General features: G+C 35.3%; 1 pseudogene; it reads right to left on the bottom strand.

Annotated features, from left to right (window-relative positions):
* Positions 1–1,656: 1,656 nt before the first annotated feature.
* On the bottom strand, positions 1,657–4,840 carry LOC137740724 (UPF0481 protein At3g47200-like; annotated as a pseudogene).
* Between the last annotated feature and the right edge of the window lie 1,955 nt (positions 4,841–6,795).

Genomic DNA, 6,795 nt, shown 5'->3' with positions numbered 1-6,795 from the left:
CATTGTAAATCATTCCATCCGAATCCCACTTCCAATTGTGAAGAAGCTTGTAAGCTTTCTTATTCCAACAGTTTGTAAACCTTTTTCATATATCAAAGTCCAAGTGTTTTGCCAAAACTTGTTGCTTCCCTCCTTTCTCTATTTCTTTCTTTGTCCAATTTTATTTGAGAGTGCAAAGTGAAAGAGGTGTGATAGAGTTTGTAAACTTATCACCCACATATTTTGGTATTGAGTTAGTAAACTGTAAAATACCAACAAAGTCTTCATTAAACACTACTGCAATCTCAGACCTGGACATCCTCGCTGAGATTGAGGGAGAGTAACAACCATTAAAACTGAATATGACATATGTCACTCTCTCATTGGGTTAGTTAGAATTGTTGGTTGTGTAATGAGTTAGTTAGATTTGTGATGAGGTGTACTGCCACATCAGCCTAGGTTGTTACCATTAGCTATACATATATATCCCTTGTAATGATTCATTTCTCAATCGATGAAATAGTTCAGATTTTCTCTCTCTCTTACTTCGCATTCTCTCTCTAAAATCCTCCTTGATCTTTCTCGGTAATTTCTTAGTTGTTCATCAATGGCAGTGTATCAGTAGTGTTACTAAGAAGAAGCCTTCAATCATTGTCATCCAGGGCCCAAAACCTGGTAAACCGACTTCAAGGATGCGGCAGATTTTCCTGAAGCTGAAACAGAATCCTCCGCCACACATGATGCCGCCCTCACCTGCCAAAGATGGCAAGGATGCAATTGGAGGAAAAGATGAAAAGGATGCAAAGGATTCAAAGGATGGAAAGGATGCAAAAGATGCAAAGGGAGGGAAGGACGCAAAGGATGCCAAGGAGGGAGGAAAGGATGCAAAGGAAGGAAAAGGAAGGAAAGGATGCGAAGAATGGAAAAATTAATTCACCAACTGCGGCTGGAGCTGCAGCTGCAAGCGCACCTGTTTCACCTGCCAAAGATGTTACTACGAATCCTACTCCCGACTCATTAAAACCAAAGGCTCCTGCTGAACCAGAGGGTGAGCAACATTCAGAAACCTCGTCAACTCCTGCGGAGTAATGACCCTTCATATTTTTTTATTCTTTACATTATCTTTGAGTCCAGTGCATAAAAATTTACTAGGAAGAATAAATACAATCATTTGTCCACTATCAAAAGTGTGCAGCATGGAATGGACAGCTTGCAGAGATTTTTTTTCCTAACTTGCTCTAGGGTTTTGTAGTCTTAGCTTTGTAAACAAAACCACCTATGTCGAATTCTATGTTTTCACACATTTTTTAGCCTTTTGAAATTACACATGCTCTTATTGACGCCCAATTTATGGAGTAAGAACCAATTATGCCCTTACAATATTACTAATTGTCAAACTATTTAAATTCCCAAAACATGAAGTGTTGAATGATGATAAAAAATACCAAATAATTTTACAAATTATCCAAAAGTTGAAAACGAGAAATGGTAAGATAATTCCAAACTGTATATGACTGTCACACATAATAATCAATTACATTATTGCTTTATTAAATATGGAAAATAACCAAATATACAAACTCAAAAGAGTTTGATTATTTCATAACTTTGCCTGTAGTCGCGCAAGTCTTGTTCAGTTTTAAGTCCGTGGGCAAACATTGACCGATTAGAAGGTTACTATTTCTGCTTGTAGTAGGCGAGAACACTATATATGGTCTGTATAGCGGTAAGAATGAGAACAATGATGACCGCATTTGAAGTTGACCAGATTGATGATGATAGTTAATCCCTTTTGATCCTTGCAAGCCAATGCCTTAGCCAACGACGCTGATTATATTGATTCACATCCCAGGTGACAACAGAGTAAAAGAAGGAGATGCATTCAGTGTCATTGCAAAGCCTATTGAACAAACTAACAGTGTCCTCCTAGCTCAACTCGGTTCCTATAATTTCTTTCTGAAAGAGAGAGTCTAAATCTTTGGTAGACTTGATAAGGTTAGCGAACATAACTTGGCATAAGACAAAACGGGACATCCCTGGTGCCCCAGTGAAGACTGTTCGTAGGTTATGAGGTTTCTGAAGACAGATTCTGTGTTGAATCGAATTCTCATATGTGGAATTTCCATCACAGCATTTTCCCTGTTGAAGGTTATGTTCAACAGATTCCAACCGTATACAGGTTGAAATTTGACTCCAATTTCCTCAAGATGTGTTACTGAGGGGATAGGAACCCAATAGTCAAACTGCATCTTAATCCACGGTGATGATCCAACAAGCAAGTCTCTCACATTGTAAAGTAAATGTCTGATTTGCCGTGTCTCCATGGACTTATCAATAGGCATCCTGAGGCAAAATAAGTCCTAAGTAACATTGGAACAGGAGTCGCTAATATGTTGATGCAGATCTCTTTCTTCTGATGTTCTTGTGAGGTTGAATAAACAGTGAGAACTTGCCACGGAAGCTGGTTTTCAAGCAGCAACCAGTCCTTTTCAACTGGCGACAACATATCTCTATATTGTGGTGATAGACGCAGAAGATGTTCACAATCTCCAGTCTGTATGTCTTTGTGGATAAGTTGTATATAAAGCAACCATCGACCACCATCATTTCTACAAACTGATCGCTACTCAGATTATCAAACTTTTGGTCATAGCAGTTACGAAGAAACTCTTCTCTGTGATAGAGATTTTTAGGTACCTACACAAAAAGGTTAAAAATCACATAAAATACTTGTAAGAGTACAATGTTGTCGTAGTATAGCACTCAAGCAAGGTCGTTCTCCACAAGTATTGAATAAATAATTTATGTAAATAACAAATCTTAATTAATTATTTGAAAACAAAGTTTGGAAGAGGGTGATTTTATGACCTAAAATATTAAAAACGAATTTAATTAAAAACAATTAAATAAATTGGGAAAGTAAAGAAAATAGTTTTGAAAATAAATTTGAGCACTAGGGTTATGCCGTCACCTTAACAATCCTACGTAATTCTTCTAATTACTTATGAATTACACATGCATATTTTGAAGGTTAGGTTTTCCTAAAGTATGCCCTACTTGGTACCTCTAACATAAAACATATATCTAATATGCAACCCATCCGTGACCACCAGATCGAATGTAAATATGCAAGACTCATTAACTTTTGTGAAATCCTTTTGAAAAACCATACAACCTTTAAGACGTGTCGTCCACCCTAAGAAGTTACACATATTAACCACAAGAAACCTTAGTCAATTCCCAGGACAGCCTTTCGTCAAAATTGCATCAAATTACTTTTCTAAATATCTTAATGGTGGCCAATCATTAAGACAATTAGATAGTTTCAACATGGTGATTAATAATTCAAAACTTGCATACATAATATCATAAGCAAATTGAAAATAAACTACATATTCTTGCTAAGGCTCGTGGCCTCGTCCTAGCAAACAAAACTAGTTACGAACAATCATAAAATAAAATATTATTAAAAATATGGATAGAAAACACCTTGAAAATAAACTTGAATCGTCAAAAGTAGTGCGTGCATTCTCTCCCCTCTCTCTAATGGCTAAAAAGCCTTATTTTTACTTCTACAAAATAAAATCCTACCTAGAAAATGTCTTCTAAAAACTAGGAAACATAATAGAATAAGATAACTAGAAAATAAAAGGTTTTCTATATAGAGAGATTATATTCACATACCCCAAATTACTTCTCTCACACCTTTTAATTTTTTAATGTTTTCTACACCACTAACACTTGATAGAAAAATATTAAAAAATTAAAAGGGTGTGGGAGAAGTAATTTGGAGTGTGTGAATACAAAAACTAAAATTCCAACTTCTCATAAAATTAGTCTTTTGACCGACCAAATCAACTCTGATTTAGTCCCAAAAGGTGTCTTTTGAAAGCTTGAGATGTCCCCTACAAATCCTTCAGAGGAATCTTCCTCAAAATATGCCATCTTGACTTCTAAAATTCCCAAAACGTCCAGAAACGTCAATCTGAGAAAGCTGCCCGCTGGACCTTAATTTTATTGCCATGGTCAAATGGTTAGGTAGAAAAATCTAAAACTTTGACATGATCATCTTGAAAGGAACATGAACATCCTTCAATTAGAATTACTCCAAAATTCATCCGTTTGATCACTTTTTGCTCTAGAGGAAGAGGAATGTCCTACATTGAAAATATGTAACAAAGTATCAAAATTCTACCAAAATAATTAATAAATTAATACTAAGTTTATGGTAATATACATGGTATAATATGGACTCATCACTCTCCTTCTAATCTCTTTGACAAACTTCACCAATCTGGTGTCCGGAGTTGGCTTGCAATCGAGGTGGCATTCCAAATTCCATAGCTTCATTTGTTCCATGCCTCGTAACTTTTTTCCTCCGTGGTGATACGGCCCAATTGAAACCACATGGGGGACAAAAGCATTTTCATTGTCCCTGACAAGTTTATTAGGGACTCTGAATTTGCAAGTATGATCTGCTTCTGGAGATAAATGGGGAAGCTTTGTTCCGATCAAGGACGCTAATAATTCGTCTTTTTTTTCTTCGTTTCTGCTCAAAGTTTGCTCACCCACAAGACTTACTTATCACTATCTCTCTCCCTCCTCTCTTATTTCAACCATGGAGTGATCATCTTTTGCATTGCTCTCATCAACTAAGTTTGTTGTCGTCAATTCTTTCCAAACTCCAAATGTGACTCACAACCTCTAGTATTATATAAAAAAAATTACAAATAATATCAATACATTAATTGAACTACCAACTTTATTAGGCTTATTAGTTGATTTGCTCCTTAAACTGTTTTTGTCTCATTTTACTCCCCTTGAAACTAGTTTTATCTCACTTTGCTCTTGCAATTGTCATTTCCGTCTCATTTAGTCTTAGTTCACCTCATTTTCGTCAAAAGATGTTAAATTGAAGGGTAGTATAGACATTTTATTTTTGAAACAACTCTTTGCGTCCAACCTACTCACCAAAACAACTGTTTGAATTCTATTTTTAACGACTCTAACTAAAATTTTGAGCTTAACTTACAATAAAACGGTTTCTTTTCTCCAATTTTAGGCATAGACTAAACTCAAGGACTGGATTCACAATGCTAAATTCATTTCTCCTCTTTCACTTATTTCTAATTTGTTTCCCCATTTTTTCTTACCACAATATACATGAGGCATGGTAAATATGTGGTGATCAACAAACATTCCCACGTAAGTGCTAGGTCACCAAGTATGAGGCTTATCTATGCCCGTTTCAAAAATGAAATGTCCATACTACTCTTTAATTTAATGTCTATTTGATGGAATTGACGAAAGAGGTGAACTGAGACTAAATGAGACGAAAATTGCAGTTCAAAGGGGCAAAGTGAGACAAAATTAGTTTTAAGGGGTAAAATAAGACTAACTGACAATTTCAGGAAGCAAATCAATTAATAAAAATAGATAGAGCAGAAATTTCAATCTAAAATTTGTAAGCAGGTGGTAGGAGAAGCTCACATGCAGATGAGCAAACTTTGATGCAGCAGCTAGAGATTGTGTTATATGTTATATGTTATATGTTATTGGAACCTTACATACATACATACATACATACATATATATATATATATATATATATATATATATATTCTGAATGGAATTAAGAAACTTAAGAGGTCGAACAAGGAATTATACGTTTATACTTACCTTTCTCAAGTCTCTTTCCTTTGTTTTTATTCTATTGCTAATTTGTCCGAGTGTAGTCAAAGTTTGAAATGCTTCCTTTAATTGCTTGCGATTTAACCTTAGAATATATTTCTGTCTTCTTTTTCTTTGTTAAGATGAATTGCAAAGACTTCTAAAGCTGGAAGCTTCTAGTCACACCCAGTGCTGTTCAACTCACCTAACAACACTTGAAAATATTCGTTTTCACCCTTAAAACTATTTAGAAAAATTAGAGAACCAAAAAATAAATTCAAGGTGCCATTGAAGAGATAGTCTATCTGGAAAGGTATATAAAATTTCGTTCAGTTATTAGGTCGAGGCTGAACTTTAATCTTATGCATATATAACCCCTTTTTTGAGAGCAATGAAGGATTCATATTTCTACACCAATACAGTACAAACAGAGAGTATGGAGAGAGTATGGTAGGGCTTATGAACTAAAGTTCGCTTATGCATGGTTTAATGCATGAAAAATGACTCTAGGAGAAAATATTGTGAATGAATATCTTAAATTTGGGTGTATACTATTATATTTTGTTGTATTTTTTTTTTTTTTCCAAATGGAGAAAGATTAGGCGAGAGTAGCTATTCAGCAATGGTGCGTGCGAAGCACCTACCCTCCTCTAGAGGGGTGAGGACCATTACACCCAGAAACCCCCCGCATGTCCCTTCTCCATCAATTTTATTAATAATAAATGAAAGTAAACGAAAATGATACATGTAGGGAGACTATGCCAAGACCCACAAAGACAAAAAGATCAACGAAAATTGTAATAAGGACAAAACAAAAGGTTACGACCATGAGTAAAGGCTACAAAATCTAGAATCATGGACCACTAGTAATAAGCATAACTATCTGCCCCAAAAGAAGCTAATACATCTGCAACATGATTTCCTTCTCTGTAAATATGTGTACACATAAATCGCATTTGACAAAGTCGTTAGAGACAATTCTTCCAATCCACCATAAGAAATCACATGACCGCATCAGGAGCCTTAAGATGATAGTGAATAACCAACATGGAGTCGATTTCAATCCACAAGCCATACGTACGGTCTTGTTGAAAACAAGAATTTCTGCAGCAACTGAATTTACAAATTTGATGGAAATTGACTTGG

Source organism: Pyrus communis, chromosome 7 (genome assembly GCF_963583255.1).
Source record: "Pyrus communis chromosome 7, drPyrComm1.1, whole genome shotgun sequence".
NCBI classification, from domain to species: Eukaryota; Viridiplantae; Streptophyta; class Magnoliopsida; order Rosales; family Rosaceae; genus Pyrus; species Pyrus communis.
Note: the sequence above shows the minus strand (reverse complement) of the source record. Positions and strands in the feature narration are given on the sequence as shown.